The sequence below is a fragment of the Pinus tabuliformis genome, chromosome 7 (genome assembly GCF_031772625.1).
Source record: "Pinus tabuliformis cultivar Carrire ecotype Pingquan chromosome 7, CPIR1, whole genome shotgun sequence".
In the NCBI taxonomy this organism is placed as follows: Eukaryota; Viridiplantae; Streptophyta; class Pinopsida; order Pinales; family Pinaceae; genus Pinus; species Pinus tabuliformis.
In genome coordinates this window covers 1749848913-1749867158 of record NC_142293.1, presented here as the reverse complement: position 1 = coordinate 1749867158, position 18246 = coordinate 1749848913, and positions in this window count along the sequence as shown.

Sequence of the window (18246 nt, the reverse complement as noted above, 5' to 3'; positions counted from 1 at the left end):
CATCCCCTGCTGATAAGGTCTAGATCCTTGTGGCCTCCTTTGCTTGAGGTAATAGAGAGGTTCAGTGGGAACTTCTGTCCCTTGGTACATGGCCTTAAACCCAGGTAAGGTTGGACACTGATTTGTGGGATGGTCCTCCTCATAAACAAAGCATACTTCAACCGAATGCAATGGGCATTCGTTCTTAGGGTGTCTCCTTGTGCACCTAGGGAAGAAGACAGCCAAGGCTCTCTCAGCTTCTTCTTTCTTCTGCTGGATCCTGAATGTGTCCAGCTGCATGGCAATGGTCTGTCTCACCTCACTCTTGATATCTTCTAATTGATTTCCAAGCTCATGTTTGGAGAAAGGGATACTGGTTGAGAGGAGGTTTCCTCTACCTCGTTTCTGAGCTACCCTGGAGTGGTTTCTAAACATAGTCTTGATGTCCTCATAAGGCATTTGGTAAATGTCCCCCCCAGCTAACATGGGAAGGGTATCTAAGAGGTCTTCAGGGACTCCTCGGAGCAGGACCAACTTGAGGGATTCAGGGTCAAGTGTGCACCTGGCCCGCTTATAGCTAAGTTGGAACCTCTCCTCATAATCCTCTAAGGACTCATCATTTCCCATGGTCATCCGAAAGATTTCTCCCTTGGTTTCCTTAGGTCTATAATAATCCATGTACTTGGTATTGAAAGCTTGTTGCATCTGAGCCCAAGTTGTGATACTATTCCCAGGTAAGCCCATGAACCAGCATAATGTTGCATCCTTAAGAGTTGAAGGGAAGAGTTTCAGCTTTTGCTCATCTTCAGTATAGTCATAGGTTATACAAAGGACAACAAACTCAAACATGAAGGTATCAGGATCTTCAGTAGTCAGTCCATGGAAGTGAGGTAAGGCGGAGGGGCTAATGTTCTTGATTTTCATCTCTCCATTGGTCTCTCGGATGGGGAAGGCACCTTCTATTCTCTCATCTTCTCTTCTATTGTCAGCCATAGCTTCAGATGGAGTGGTCTCTAACTCTTCTTCTACTATAGGATCTTCGTATATCTCAGGATGTTCACCTATAGGTTCTTCTAGATCACTGTCACCAAAGAAGAGAGAAGGGTGACTCAGTGATGTGGTGGGGGTGTTGGGTAGGAATTTTCCTGATTTATCTCGGTTCCTACGAGGCATGAAATGGAAAAGACTTTCTTTTTTTATTGTTTTTGCTTTTTTTCCTTGGTACCTGCAAAACTTAAACAGATTGATCTACAACCAACTATAAAGATGCAGAATTAAACTGAAAGCAAGAAAGAACTAATCTACTTTTCTCAAATGAAATTGCAGGAATGGAAATGCTAGTCTACGCTTGCAGAATTGAAACACTAGTCTATGCTTGCAGAAATGAAAGGCTAATCTACGAAAGCAGGAAATGCTAATCTATGAAAGCAGGAAATGCTAATCTATGAAAGCAGGAAATACTAATCTATGAAAGCAGGAAATGCTAATCTATGAAAGCAGGAAATGTCTATGCTACTTTTGCAGAATGGAAATGAAATAAACTACTTAGCAGAAGGCAAGAGTAAGAAAATATAAGAAAAGCAACAGTTACTAATACTCTGACGCTTCCCCGGAAATGGCACCAAAAATATGGTGGGATCCAGTATTGTAGCAATAATGCTACAACTCCTGGGGCTTCCTATCTCTAATTTTATCAACCCGGTAGTTCGTACAAACTTGGAAGCGACGGTGTTGTATGCACAAGTACTAGCTCTTGTCGCAGCTGTCACTTGGTCAGCTGGCACAAGTCCGCTAGGGCTCAAGCCAACTTCTATATGCTCTCAGAAGAAGCTTTCTAAATGATGGACGAAGGCTATCGCAGAGGAAATCAATCTACTTTGCAAAAATGAACTGAAAGCCAACCAAAACATGAAACCCTAGTAAACCCTAATCTGACTAGTTTGATCCCTATGATGCAATAGTGAGAGTGCAAATGTCTAAAAATGATGCCATTACTTCTAATGATGTGAAATGCATGAACTCAAACTACTTTCATTGAAAAGAACATTGTTTTTGTATTTTTGCTTAAGTGGATGGAGTGATGATGAATTTGTTTCTTATTAGGGTTTGGCTGTGCAGAGGTGGTGCGAAGGGAGAGAAAGCTTGGGAAAGGTCAGGAGGGCTAGGAGGGGTCCCAGAGGGTCCCTAGCATCAGTCCATAGAAGTCTACAACGTTCAGATGCTCGGAAACCAAGTTTGCAGGCTCCTACAGGATGTCTGCAGGGGATCCTACAGGAAACTAAGGAATTCTACAGGAAGTCTGCTACCTTCTACAGGATGTGCTGTAAGTGGAAGTTTTGGGTGATGGTGAAGTGATGGAGTGGTATGGGTGGATAGGTAAGGTGGGGATGGAGCTTGTGATGGCTCAGGGACAGAGGAATAAGATGGAGAGAGAGTGCACGGAGTTGGTTGGTGGATAGAAGGATGGCAGCAATGAAAGGTCAAAAAAATGAAGCTACGTGGCAATGGATGAGTTGGAAGGTAAACGAGCTGAACAGAGGTCGAGTAGGTGGCTTGAGGAGAGGTTAAGAAGAAGAAGAAGGAAGTGGAATGATACTGAGCAGTGTAAATAAAACAAATTGCTTATGTCTTGCACCAAAAACGAGAATTCATTAACCAGTGCTACCTGTGCTATTAAACCAATGAACAACGATGTAAATCATGAAGAAAAATCGTGCATGGAATTGTAATGAAGGAGTATGGCTCAAGAGAAAAATGCATGGAAGGATCCACGATTAAAACGACTGTGTTGCAGCTTGCATAAAAGTAGAAAAGACTGCGTTTTTTTTTTGTGGTTGGTATAGACTGCACCCCAATCCCTAAACAGAGATGGCAGTGGAGGCACTAACAACCTTTTCTTGGAGCTCCAGTGAATTACAAACCTCCTATTCTGATCTAAGCAACTGAAAGTGATTTAACCATAAGCTAATCCTACTCAATCTTATTAAAGAAATCAAATCAGCAGACTGTGTTCTTGAAATGCATATCAAAACAAGGAAACAAAGTGCTGGAAAGAAAGGTAAATAACACTACAAGAAGAGGAGATCTATTGCTCTCAGGTTGGGCCCTAACTTGAGAGCTATAGCTCCCTTAACAGCTCAGAATTAGATCCAAATCTTCTTGCCTTTATTCATAATCAGAAGTCTAATGTCATGCCAAAACTGGCTTACAAAAACAAACACCGAGCTGTGCTCAGAAATTACAAGATCAGTACAAAAGTTCAAAAAGCTCCTAACAAAGGCTACGGCCTTCATATTTATACAAAATGAAGATCAAGCTGGCTTCCTCCATTCGTGGAGCTTGGCTGTCCAACTGAAAGTCAAACTACTGTAAAATTGCTGATCCTGTAGAACGTGTCGGCTGCCTTTAAGCTCGGTGGGGAGAGTTGTTAGAGCTCGGAGTTAAGGTGAAAATCACGAGGAGGGTCATCAAGACTATGGACAACCTCCCTATGAACCCACAATGTCACCTTTGCTGTCTCCTTGTCTCCTTTTACGTGGTCTTTTGCTCTCTTTAATGCCAAGAACCTGAAATCATCATGTATTAGCCACATAGATATAATGTCTGCCCCATTTCCTACAAACAACACGAATATACTAAGAAATGAATGCATAAGTGATAAAAGATGAATGGTTGAGCAAGGTAAGTAGGTCAATATGAGCCCAAATTGTACCAAAAATTGGGGCTCATCAATACTTAAGGTAGAAAACGAGATGGAAATAAAGAATATTTTGTATTTGATTTTGTGAAGATTTTTTTGATGGTAATGTGTGTATATATTAAATTTAAAAGTTTGCTTGATTTATTTAGAATATTTATCTATATATTAAATTGAATTGAAAAGTGATGTAATAATTAGGATTGTATTATTTATTTTCATGTTTTCAATTTTAAAATAGGGATGAATTAGTTTGTGAGATTATTTTGATCATTAAGAATTTTAGATTCAAATTTTTATCATCAAGTATTAATTTTTTTTTTTTTTTAACGTAAATAAAATAACATAGAAGATTAGTTCTATTATTATACTATTTTTTGTAATTATCTTAAAGTAGTTATTATTTGAATGATCTTTCTTAAATCTAACTTACACTTTAGTAATTTTTATATTGAAATTGATTCCATTATATTAATATAAAATAGACCTAATCATAATAGTCTTATAATTAGAGGGAATTATTTTATCTCAACTTTTAAAAATAACTACAGTGAGACTTTGTGCATAGGGTTTAGGGAAGGCATGCTTCAATGCCAAATTGAAGAGCTTCTGTATACATGGGATAAGAATAGGTATTTTTTTTTTAAATCATCTTGTTAGTCTTTAATGCCCTTACCTTTTAAACTTACAAGTTGTTTAACCCCGAACTTTATGTCTACTAAAGAAACAATTTCATCCTTTATAGCAATGTTCAAAATGGTGTCCATGGCATCATGGAACTCATAAATAATTAAATTCCTTTAAGGGAATCATATTATTTTCCTTGATTTCATGAATTAAAGATCTTTTCTCCAAATTATCTTATGATCCCATCTAAAATAGTTGCAATGGCCACTCTTAATTTCTCTTTATATAGTACATTTTCTCCCATTTTAATAAGTGCTTTATAAATACTTATCTGGTTGAGTTTTAAATAGTCATTAGAAGCATCAACCATCCCTAACGCCTATTGTGTCAATTTTATTTTCGTTGTCATACAAAGAGTTGGTCGTTCTATTATTGTTTTTACATTATACATTATAGAGAACTTGTTAATGAAAATAGAAAGGGTTGTAGTAAAATTATGATAGAAATCTTCAATGTTGTCCTTATATGTTAGTATGTTTAAATCCCAATTTAAATCCTTCTAAAAGAAAAAAACATTATTTTTTTCAAAAATTAGGTTCCTTTGATTATCAAATATCTTTTTGATGGAGGTTTCATGCGTTGCAAAGTTTTGAGTTAAGGTTAAAGGTTCATGATCATAGTCAAGTTTATGGTCATTTAAGACGTAAAAATATACTATTTTGTTAGAATTGGGACATAAAGCATAAGATAATTTATGATATTTCTATTGATCCCATGAATACAATTCATTTGGTCACAACTTGACCACTTCATTACACCATTACAAATTATTAAGCCTTGATTTTTACAAAGCTTGACTAGATTGATACCAAATAAATTATTCATGATCTAGTTTGTGAAGTTTCTTTTTTTATCTACTAGCTAAAATAGGGTCCTCATTTAGCCATAAAAAATTAGGTTTTGAATCATTGCTTAGAAGAATAACTTGTGCAATTCGAGCATTAAAGTCTCCAATAAAGATGATATTATCTTCATTTCCCAAACTATTAATATCTTCTTTTAGGGTATTATAGGGGGAATTTTTATCTACATTGTTTTCCTTTAAAAAAATTAGAATTAATAGGCATAAAATAACATATATTTTTTTATAAATCCTTAGCATTAATGTATAATATTTCTATGCAAAACTACTGATTGAAAGGATCTTTCATATGAAGACAACTATGAGGGTAACATTCCTTTTTATATAATAGTCTATGACTCTAATACTTATATGATAGTATTTCTTGTTCCATGCCAATGACAAGATGAATACTTCTTTGAGAGGGACCTTACACTCACCACTATCATATTTTTCAACTAAAGAAATAATATCAATTTCACTTGGGATCGAAGTTAATATAGGACCTTTGTGCCTCCAACTTAACATGATATTATTTTCATTTTTCTATTTCTTGTAACTTAGTATCCATTTTCTGTAATTGAGTCTCGAACCATGATATTATCTTATCTATCTTGTCTACTAATAATTGAAATTTCTTATAATGAATTGCCTCTAACTCTATTAGATGTTCTACTTATCTTTCTTTTCTCATTTTTTCTCATGATTATATATGATCATATAGACTATATATGGTGACTTTGTTAGGTCTATTCTTGCTAAGTTAATATTTTGGCATATGGAGTGAAGTGATCGTATCTAAAAATAGAGAAAATAAATATAGAAAAATAATTTATGAAATTGAATTATACATGAAACACTCACCTCCCACATCTACCCAAGCAACTAGCCAGCCAATGTAAACATGCGATGAGACGCCACTATGATATGATTCGACCTCCTAAGTCATGTTAAGGAAGTTGAACTAGTGTAATCACACCATACGAACATTAAACATCAACATTAGGACTCTCAGGAACCAATCCAACCTTTCTGCCAACCATCATGCCCCTGGGTCCCACTGAGCTTTTGGACCACTTGACCTCTAGACACTCTCATGCCAACATCCAAGTACCTTTCGATTCTCTTGCAGGCCTACAAGCCAACATCTACGGATTTTTTCACCCAGTGTTGTGTCACATTCCTCGGGATTTGAGGCATTTTTTCAAGCCTAGAGCCCAAGTCATTATTAAGAATGGAATGACATCTTCATAACAATAATATAATAGGAAAATGACAGTGCAAAAGAAAATACTTGAATAATAACTTGACTAGACCGATACTAGACATGACAACCATTTCGTCAAACATATCATGGATATGTAATCTACAGGTGTAAATAACATATCTAAACATAGGGGTCTCATACGTAGCCTCAACACATTGACTTCCATCTCATCCATTAGGTCATAGACGCATTTTTAATTCATTTAACAGTAGAAAAATGATGAGAGCCATATATAAATAATGGCATAAAACATGTATATAACCATCATAATAGCAATAGAAATACCAATGAAATCATAGTCATATGATACACATATAAACCAGTATAATACTAATAGAAATACTAGGAGAAATAACCTCACATTGATGATGCAAAATCCAAACCCGGGATGGGACTTCCACGTACCACCTGACCGTAGAATGGCTAATCCAAATCTCTCTTTAGCCATTCACCCCCGTGATATATTCGAGGCATCAATGTGGGGTCTCATAGAACACATCAATACAAAACCATCAAAGGCTTCTAGAAGCCATCCACCTCAACCCATCAAACATTGATTCCCCCTCATGATAAGACATCACAAAACCAACATCAGATGGTCTCTATCCAAGCTTTCTAGGGCTTCCAAAGCATTTAATCCAACCAGGGCTTCTAGGACCAGTAACTCAACTCATAGCTACCACCACAATTCCAGAGAATGTTTCCAACCAAGTCTTCCAGGACTAGTAACTCAACCCACCAAGGGATTCCAAAGTGTTTTTCCAACCAAGGATTCCACGACTAGTAACTCAACCCAAGTTGTTATAAGGCTTCTAGAGATTTTGTTCAACTAGGGCTTTGAGGAACCAACCAAAAAAAAACAAGGAAATAAACCCATTATCACCATGACTATCCAATAAATGGCAAGGCTAGACAATGCACTATCAATCATGCCGATCTTCCATGCATATGTCATGAATGGAAAAAATAGTGATGAAAACATACATGCATGAACTTGCTACCTGTAGTAAAAGCTCACTAGAGTTGATTTTCCCAACGTCCTCTTGTTCTTTCCTGCTCTTCCTTTACCTTCTTGCTAAAAAAATCCAAGTATGCCACACCCTCTAAGAGTGATCCATGTAAACTCTATGTATCCAAGAGTATGAGAGAGAGAGAGTAAAGAGAGGACTCCAACATTGAATTGACAAAGAGATACCAATTGATCCTTAGAATATTTTTTATGAATGAGGCCTCTACTTTCTCCATTTTCCATTTTTTTCCTTCATTTTCCTCCTCACATGCAACTTGTGACCTTTCACCTCCCTTTTCTCCTAATTTCCATTATGTTCATAAATAAATGTGCCAAAACTGACATTTTTCCTTTCCAAATCCTTAGTCATTGCCTTTGCCAATTTCCTTAGCCACTAATAACCAAATGAACACACACACTAGGATGTCTTACCCAACATTCAGCTTGGACTAAGTGTCCCATCAACCATGGTTATTATTATTCCTTTTGTAAATTTCATTACATGGAATTTTAACTAGGGTTGTTACAAAACCCTCCCCCTTGGGGGAACACCATCCTTAGTGTTCAACAACACCTATAACCACAAAATTGTTGTAAAAAAAAATAAAAAATTGATGGAGGTTTATAACTTAGCTCGATGTAGTATTTACAACGATCAACATATTACGAAGCAAACCAACATGAAAACAAAAAAAAACATACATCATAATGACATGACAACCATACCACTTATTAGAGCTTTATAACATAGCTCATGGCAATATTTACATCCATATACATATGTAAATATACCAAACATCACCAAAAGATATACCAAAACATATGCTAAGACATATACCAAAACACCATACCAAAATGGCTTTGCCTCAATTGGCAAACAAGGAAGGATACATAACCTGCATCTCATCTTCCATATCCCATGTAGCATCACTGGTCCCAAGTGCTTCCATTGCGCTTTAGCTTGCTTGATTGCTCAGTTTCAGAGCATGATCACCTTTTTCTGTGATATACACTAGGGCTCCCGCTATAATTCTCCATCTGGTTTCACCTATAATACACATCGGTCAATCACGTGATCAACATATTTAACATACTTCTTAAGAAATGAAACATGGAAAAATTCATGTACTTTCACTGTCAAAGGCAGTGCAAATCGATAGGCTACTGGCCCAATCCTGTCAAAAATACTAAAGGGTCAACAAAACCGTGGTGCCAGCTTGGCACATGATCCAATCCATAAGGATCTCTTCTTTTGTTTGATGCACAAGTACACATGTTCCCCAACCTAGAACTCCTTGAACAACCTGTTTTGATTTTCATAGCTCTTATGCCTATCTTGTGTTGCCTTTATATTTTTCTTGATTACCTGCATTTCTTGTTCCATGTCTACCAATAGGTTTGGTCCAATCAACACCCTATTAATTGTCACTCCAACTGATACAAGTATTGCAACTCTGCCCATACAATGTCTCAAATAGACTCATCCTCAAATATTCTTGATACCCATAGTTGTAAGCAAACTCTACCAGTGGAAAATACGCTTCCCACTTTCACTGTTTATGCATCACATACATCCTCAACATGTGGTCCAATATCATGTTGACCCTCTTTTATGTCCATATCTCTGCAGATGATAATTTTTATTGATGGCCAATTTGTGCCCAAACCTATAAATAACTCCTTCCAAAACTTGGAAGTGAACTTCACATCTGTATCTCACACAATCTTCTTTGAAACACCATGCAATCTGACCACATCTCTGATGAATACCTGTGCTACATAACCAGCTTAGAAAGTGGAGTTCACTAGAATGAAATGTGCAACCTTTGTCAACTTGCCCACAATAAACATGATGGAATCATGTTATCTCTGTCCTTGGAAAACCTATGATGAATGCCATGGAATTGACCTCCCATTTCCATTCTAGAATCAAAATTGGTTGTAGCAGTCCACCTAGCTACTTACATTCTACCTTCATACATTGACAATCAAAACACCTAGCCACAAACTCTGCAACATCCCTCTTCAGATTCGTCTAATAATAAAATCTCTTTGCTATTATTAGTGTCTTCTGATAACCTGGGTAACTTGAATATGGTTTTGCATGCAACTCCCTCAAGATCACCTTCATGATCTCACTACTATCTAGCACATATATCCTATCTCTAAATCTAACCAATCCATCTACCGTAAGGCAATAGTCCACATGTTGTGCACTTGCATTTGTACTTGTACCACTACCTATTCTTGTACTACCACTTGTACTTGTACCTATACTAACACATGTACCTATAATTGTACTATAACATGTACCTACACCTACACTATCATGTGTACCTATAGAGTACTCTACTGCAACCTGTGCATAATATTCATATATCTAACATCCTGCTGACCTGCCTACAAGATCCTATTATGTAAGTATTTTCCATAGGAGCTATAGATGCTAAGTGATTTACACGTATCTGCCTACCAAGAGCATCTGCCACTCTATTCTCTTTTCCTTTGATGTACATGATCTCAAAATAGAACTCATTGATCATGGCCAAACACCAAACTTGTCTACCAATTAGGTTCAGTTGGTTAAATAGGTATCACAAACCACTGTGATAACTCATTAATGTAAACCTCCTGCCTAGAAGATAGTGTCTCCACATATTCAACGCATGTATAATCATTGCCAACTCAAGATCATGTGTGGGGTAGTTCTCCTCATGCTCATTTAGTTTTCGTGACTGATAACATACCACTTGTCCATCCTGCATAAGGAATCCACCAAGACCTTTCTTGCAAGCATGTGTGGATACCACAAACTCTTTTTTCGGGTCTGCAATCTTTAACATTGGTGCATGTGTTAACAACTTCTTAAGCTGCTCAAAACTAGCCTCACACTCCTCTATCCATTCAAACTTCTTACCTTTCCTTTGCAATGATGTGATAGGATAAGAAATCAGTGAAAAGTTCCTCATGAAGCTCCTATAATAGCCTACCAACCCCATGAGAGATATCACCTCGTCTACATTCCTGGGAGCTACCCATTCCACGATGGCCCTTATATTTTCTAGATCTACAACAATTCCCTCCTTGGAGACAACATGTCCTAAGCAATGTATCTCAATCTGCAAGAAGCTACACTTGTTAAGCTTAGCATACAACTGATACTCTCTCAACAACCTCAACACTGCTATTAAATTCCCGGCATGCTCTTCCTCATTTTTAGAATATACCAATATGTCATCAATGAACATAATAACAAACTTATCCAAATACTGATGCAAAACACTATTCATCAATCACATAAATGTAGTTAGAGCATTAGTTAAGCCAAATGGAACTACAACAAACTCATAATGCCCATACCAGGTCTAGAAAGATGTCTTGTAAATGTACTCCTCTTTGATGTGTACATGATGATATTTGGATCTCAGATCAATCTTTGAGAACATTGATGCTCCCTTCAAATGATTGAACAAGCCATCTATCCTCGGTAACGGATACATGTTCTTGATGGTCACTTTGTTCAATTGGTTGTAGTCAATGCATAATCTAAGACTACCATATTTCTTATTCATGAACAATATTGATGTGCCCAATGGTGATACACTTGGCCTAATGTATCCCTTGTCCAACATTTCCTTCAACTATATCTTGAACTCTACCAACTCAGGTGTGCTCATCCTGTAAGGTGCTTTTGATTATGGAGCTGCCCCTAGCACAAACTCAATAGAAAAGTATACTTCCCTGTGACATGGAAACTCTGAAATATCTTGAGGAAATACAACCTTGAACTACTGTAAAACTAGGTACCTCCTCAACACATCTATGTTCTCATCTTTCTTACCATTTTCACTAGAGATGTGCATTGCAAATAACACACACCGTTTCCTATGACTGTGCTTTTCACGGATAGTTGTTACCATCCTAACTGATGTGGATTTCTTCTTACCCTATAAGACTCTTGTTTTGATTGAGGTGAATATTGGTGGCCACCCTCCTATTTCACTTGGACCCCCAATGCTGTCTCTTTCAATTTTTCAGTTTCCTTAATTGTAGCATAATTTACTATTTTTGTCATTTTTTCAGGTCTTGAACTTCTGGAGCCATTTTTAGTCCATAAACGACGTTTTTAAGGAATAAAATGAAACCGAAAAAGCCCTAATCTTTGAGATATTTGAAATGAGGTATTACGATAGCCAAACAAAGATAATACGCCAAAGTTATGACCCTGGGAAATTGATGTACCAATATACCGAAACGACGCCCATGGTTTTGGTGCTTCATCTCCTAGGGTTAGGCTTTGGATGTTTAGGGTTTTCCAGTCAATAATAAATAGGCCTTGGAGCCTCATTGTAACATAGATTTTAGAGGCATGTATCCGCGACATCTCTTCTCAGAGATAAGCCCATCACCCAAGCTATTTTATTTCCATTTTGTTTGTAAGCATATTTCAGTATTCTGATACTAATAAAATGAAGTTTTAATTCTACTACATATTTGTATTTATGTTTATATCGGTCATTTATTGCATTCATGTTTAAGTTCTGATCATGGTTCTCCATTTTCATCAACACACTCAATGGCTTTGTCATAACATGCCACCTTGGTTCTATGAAGATACAACCAATCCATGCTCAACAACATATTGTATGATCCCAATGGTAATACATTCAAATGTGTTGCACTAGGCATACCATTCGAAGAAAATGCACAATATCTTACCTAATGGGGAACTCGCTTCTTGGTACATGTAGCCAACTGCGCTAACCAAGATTCTGCATGTAATTCCTTACTCAAACGACACTTATCCACCAAGTCAAAACTAACATAGCTATAATTAGATCCAAGGTCAGTCAAAATAGAAATAACTTGATCACAAATTTTATCGTCCATCTCAATGATAGATGCTTGATGGTCTTCTCGTTTGTTATCCAATGCTGCATAAATACGAGGAAAACTCTGACCAACATCCCCAACAGTCTTTGTGTCTTGTACACCATATATTTGAGGCCTACCACCCTAATTATGTGGGCGACCTATCTTGGGATATGTTGATGCCCCGAAATTCGTTGCAACAACATCAGGGAAACCACCCGGTCCGGAACTTAGTGCAGCTCCTTTTCCGTTTGGAATAGTGGCTCCGACTGGGGATAATGGGACCAGTTTCCCAAAGATTATAAGTAAACGGGATGGATGAATGATTTACGATATAAGGCGATAATAAATAAATAATTAACTACAAAAGAAATATAATAACTATAAGCTAATCCCGGGACTTATCGATTCGTTTGAATACAGCGTTTGATAATTTAGGCTTACTGGCAGGCATATAGATGACACTAACAATAAGCATAAATGTTTAAATCATTTAAGATTGCTCTGCATAAGTAGTTATACAGAGCAATAATAGCGAATTACTGCACTCAGTCATTTATATCATTTGTTACACGCATGAGTAAGAGAGATAACAAATCACAAAACATTCAATAGTGATATGAAATGCAGACTTGCTGTTATATTGCATACATGTAATCAACAATAGCAAAAGTAATAACACAGCAATTCATATAATAGAAAAGAGAACAGATACAGATAATAGTACCATGCAAGCTGTTTGATCAATCCAATATATTAATCGCTATGTCGCGGTCCTTCCTCCAGACCAGAAAGCATTCCAAGCAAACGACAATAGTGCACAATTTACTTAAAACAACCTTCCAAGTAAAATTAAGAACCAGTGGTCGAGTTTCAAAAAGAATATAGACTGAAGCACAATAGTGCAAACTTCAGCCTTTAAGTCTTTTACAAAATTTTACGACCCTTTCCAAAACAATGAAAGGGTCTATAAATACTATGCTAATCTAAATATCTAAATATCTAAAACTGAAAACTAATAAATCGACATTAACAAATATCATTTTGCATTTGGGTGATTCGGCAGTCGGCGGCGATGCTTCAGTCAGAGGTCTCTTTGCCTTTACTCCTTCGCTGACATATCGCCAGCATTGGCTCTACTTCTGGTGGAGTATTGAGGCGTGAAGTCAGCTGTGCATCATATGTGGCATCTTGAATATCGGCAATCAGGTATCGAAGAGCATCTGTCAGACAGTTTAGAGCCGACCTTTGAGAATGTGGTTTAATCAGGAAAAGCCAGTATGCATCGGCGGTCAAGGTATTTACTCCAGCAATTAATCGCCCTTGTTTCTCCAGATCAGGGTAATTCCTGTGCTCCAGCATGTTTGCCGTTGTTATGTTTCCAGGCGTGCATTGGGAAATCATGTTTGCCAGATACAATGTATCATTGACTAGATTGATCATGTTACTGGCAATCATTTTGCATCTGGAGGCTGCTCTTTCTGCTTTCATCATCTGTGTGTTCCATTCCATGAAGAGTATGTCCTTGTATGTTACACAGATTCGGGAGAAATTTGCCGCTTGCCCTTCTGGAGTGTCTTGCCATTCAATATACTCTGTTATATCATCTTCAGCCTGATCCAACTTACTTCTGGCTTTCTCGATTTGTTCACACACTGCTGTAGATGTTTCACACAGTGATTCAGCTTCAACAAGTTGTTGGCACAAGATCCTGATTTGAGATATCAGTGCGCTGTTTATTCGAGTTGCCTCTGCTCTGAAATCATCGATACTCTGGGCGCTCTTAATACCTTCGAGCTGGGCTGATAGCTGAATTATTTGCTCATCTTTAGCTTGTATCATCAGCTCATTCGATGCCTTCAACTGGGATAATGCCTCTGACAATTCTTTTGCTTTCTGAATGTCACTTTGGTCTATCCTCAGTTTTTCAATTTGTTGGGTTAACAAATGATTCTCTTGTTGTTGGGCCAGCAATTGTTCTTCTGCCTGCGCTGCCTTATTCCTTGCCTCTATCACTTCTGCTTGCAATGCGTATATTTCATGCTCTTTAGTCTTCAAAAGAAGACTTACTTCGGATGCTTTGTCAATAGTTGTCGTTGAATAAGCTCCCGCAAATTGCGATAGCTTTGTCAAATCTTCAGAGGGATTCAATTCTCCCTTCCAGACGACATTGCCCGTGACTGTTTGCTCAGATGAAACCGAAGGTTGATCAAGCCTTCGCCTTTTCATCGAGCACCTTACAACAGCTCTATGCTTTGGGCTGTAGAAAATGTCTAGAGGAGGAATTTCCTCCACCTGAAGATCAATTTGATCGGATGGGTCTTGAGTGATTACCTCTACATTCTGTACCATGGGTGGGCCACTGGTTCCTTCTAGAACCGGAGAAGAAGTAGTATCGGGAGTCTTAGAGGCGTCTGAGTCTTTGGAGGCTTCCTTACCACTTATAATGGAATCGAATTGGTTCCATTCTTTAATTAATTCAGAATCAGTAGAGATTTGCTCACTTTGTTCTATGTGAGCTTTACTTTGTTCTTTCTCCCGTTGAATCCTCTGCTGTTCCTCCAATGCTTTCAGCTGTTTCTCGTCTTGTGCTCTTTGCTGCTGTTTGTAATTTAGCAGCATATAAACTCCAATTCTTAAAGGAAAAGAGGGCCATCCTCTCTTCTTCTCCTCCTTGAGAGTTTGTGTGACACTCTCAGACATAATCTGGTAGGAGATTTCCCGGGATAACAGTTTATCTGGGACGTACAGGGGGAGGACATGTGGCCTAGCCGTGCTTCCAAAAACTCTAATATAAGTAAAATGCTCTTCGCCGAACCAATGGGCTACGGCTGGGAGGTCAAAAGAAGCTTCATAGGAAATTCTAGGGATAGGTCTGTCAAAAATAGAATAGTGAACGGGAACCATAAAACCATTGCAAATTTGATACAGATGGTCTTTGTGGGAGGGTTTCCACAATTTCCGATGGTACAAGTGAATGGGTGTTGGGTCATGGGTTGTCCATCTCCAACCAAGGACAGAAAACTCAGAATTAAAACAAAGGGTATCCATAATGTAAGCAAAGTAATAGAAGGGTGGGATTTTTCTCTCAGTGACTCTGGTTTTGGCCCTAAACTCACGAATAGCTATGACCAATTTATCAGACAAAATAGTGGCCCAATCCATGATTATACTATTGACGGCCACTTCCATTAAAGGAACCATATCAATATGGATATTTGCAGAGTCATGAAATCCCCACAATCTACACATCATAATCCCAGCGTAGCAATAAGGTGAAGCCAAAGAAGCATTGGAGTACTTACCCGACATATCATGCTTGTGTTTAGCTGGATTCTGCCTCCAATCTCGGAGAGGTTCGGATGGTGATTCATTCTCCTTCGCGAATTTCTCCAAAAAGGCTCTATTATAAACTAGCTCGGGTTGAGGCAAATGATACATCCGTCTCAAGTCATCAGGCTTGAAGGAACCGAAAATCCTTCCATCCTTAGTATGGAAGGTTCTATCAGTAAGAGTAATTTCTTCAATTGCCCAACGTACCACATCAGTATAAGGCAAGACTTGTTCTCTGGCTGCTATTCTGTGCAGAAAGGAGTCAGCCAAATCTTTAAGAGTTGCCTCAGACTTTCTTAGTTCATCCACACTAGCCTCCGTTACTGTCTTTTCTGGTTGTTCTGCTTCTAGCAAATTGTATGTACCTTGCCATGTAGTACCAGGAAGACCAGTGCATGTAGTATCTGAGATTAAGCCTTTCTTTGAAACCATAGCAGCTTGGCCTGAGACAGGTGTCGGAGTAGAACCTGCCACCTTTTTGAACTTCTTTCCCATCATATTCAGACTTCTCTCGGTTGAATTCTACACAAATGCAAGAGAAATCGTAACAAAGAAATAACAATGACGATCCATAACGGGATAGATATATAACTTGAAGCGTGGTGAGATTAATTCTAAAAGTGGCTGCGGATCTAATGATTTGAGAAGGCACCGCAGACGTAATGATGGTGATTTTACAGCCTGCAGCTCCATAAATGACCATTACTTAAGTTATTAAACCGAATGACCCCTTAAAGCGTGTAATAGATTTCTTCAAAGGTCTAATCGTAATTGCTCGTTAATTCGAAGGGGCAAAGCTTTAAATACGCATGCATTACCTTATCCCTTTACTTAATGGCATTTTGAAATTTGTGCTTTTGTCGAATCGGATTTAAATATAACTTTAATGCTTTGAAATAATCACCTTTGAGGAATTCAGGTCATCATTAAGCGTCATCGCATCGCATCGGGAGTGTGAGTGACATTATCATTTGGGAGAGATCTTGGCGAATGCCGATTGCGACATTGTATCATATTAGCGTGCGAACATAATCCCTAAATGCATATCAATTGATATACTGACTACCGATAGCGATATCACATCACATCGGGAAAAAGATCTGAACATCTTATGAAGATGTATGGGATTCTGCCGACTACCGATAGCGATATCGCATCGGGTCGAAGCTTAAAAGACTTTTCATAAGAGGCAGCGCCGATATTTGATCACCGATATCGTGTCGCATCGGGGAAAAGATATGTGCTTTTTCTGTGTGTGCATTGGCTATCACCGATGGCCGATAGCGATATCGCATCGGAAAGAACTGAGGTAGCAAACGATCTTGCGATTGCTTTTTCGGACTTAACCAAAAGTTGCATATTATTTGTTCAAAAAGGCTTTTGTTCACAAATTCCTTTGATTATCATACTTTTTTCGAACAAATTCGTTAATGCCAATTAAAATTTTAAAAGGGACCCATTTCATATGTTAATTGTTTGTGATAAAAATGTTATGAAATGGGGGGTTGTTGTAGGGCACAACAGGATAATATTTTCCAGAAGTCCAACACTCTATAGGCTTCTAGCATGCACCCTTATTTTTCCCCTCAGATCAATGTCCCTATTCTCTATCTGATGCATTGAACTTCTTAGATGGTGCAACATTATCTTTATTATTTGTACCCTAGGTCTTGCTCGCTTTCTATCCCATTTTCCTTCATTCTTTTCATTACCTTTCTAGTCTGGCTTAGTCTCAGATGTACACTTTGATTGTTCATAGCAATTCCTTAACTTTTGAATGGCTGCCTCCAATGATCTAGGCTCATCGAACTCAATCCTATATTTGAATGCAACTAGAAATCCACTAATGAACCTCTGAATCTTGGCCTTCTCCTCCGTGAGATAAGGAACATAGCCCAATAACTCCAAGAACCTGCTAGTGTACTCATCATCTATCATAGATCCCATCTTTAGTTCATAGAGTTATTTTTCCATGTTATCAAAGTATCTCTCTGACAAATACTTCTTCTTTAATAGCGCTCAAAATCACTCTAAGTCAAGTCTTCCTCATGAATGCATATGACATTCTTCACATCTTCCCACCGAATTTTTTCTTTACCTTTCAGACTAAATGTGGCTACTGTGGCTTTCATGTTCTCTGAATAATCATGCAACCTGAGGAACTTCTTCATGCGAAGCAGCTATGCCTTTGCATCCCATGGTTTCTTCATTGCTCCATAAAAAGTAGGTGTCTTTTCTTTCTTAAACTCATATGGCAAGTATCCCCTATCACTCCTTATGTACGAATTATGATGATGATGATCATCGTGCCTATCTGAATCAGAACTAGAATAATACTTGTGTCTATCCTTATTCCTATCCCAAGTGTCCAACAATCTTCCATATCTAACCATGTAATCTCTATCTGACTCGTGAACACCATGTGACCTACTTCTATATGCTCCATTAATTCTATCCTCCTGCTCATAGTTGATCCGACGTGGTCCTTGTCACTACAAATCTGACAAACTCTAAAGTATCACTGCATTTATCTCTGCTTGTTTCTCCTATTCGTGCATGAT